The sequence below is a fragment of the Pundamilia nyererei genome, unplaced genomic scaffold (assembly GCF_000239375.1).
Source record: "Pundamilia nyererei isolate P.nyererei 1_Seehausen unplaced genomic scaffold, PunNye1.0 scaffold00028, whole genome shotgun sequence".
Lineage (NCBI taxonomy): Eukaryota > Metazoa > Chordata > Actinopteri > Cichliformes > Cichlidae > Pundamilia > Pundamilia nyererei.
This window is the reverse complement of record NW_005187429.1, coordinates 1096654-1097244: the sequence shown is the minus strand read 5'-3', so window position 1 is coordinate 1097244 and position 591 is coordinate 1096654.

The window sequence follows — 591 nt, the reverse complement described above, 5'->3', positions numbered from 1 at the left end:
AAAAAAACTTTGAAAATTTACCCGCCTCCGCTGTGCTTCATTGTGTGTCTGGTACTCTCGTTATGTTGAATCGAGAAACAGGATCCTCTGTGCCGTAGCGTGTGTTCGATGTCTACCGAATGGATACGGCTGCAATTACACAGCAAGAGTCAAGAGAGGGGAGCAGGGCGTTTGGTCCTGATGCTCCACTTTCTCCCATAAATGAGGCTGATTAATGAGGCTGGCACCTTAATGGGGCATCGCAAGGACTGACAAACCAGCAGTGCTGAATGGAAGAAGTCGGGAACAATTTAAGTAATGTGTACCAAAAACCGCCTCTATTATTTTTGACTCCCTGCTCTGTTTATGCTCATTATGTGATCGCAATAGGAAGAGCATGAGTGAAAGCCCTCCTACGGTCAGTGGAGAAGAAGTCCTAATTTACTGATAATCAGCCTGCATTGCAGTGTTGAACAGGCCTCAGTCAGAACACATCCATCTTGTAGTCCTCCAGTGCTGTCATTCAAACAGACTGCAATATATTGTCAAGAGTATTCAGTCACCCATTCAAATCGTAGGATTCAGGTGTATAAAATCAAGCACCTGGGCATG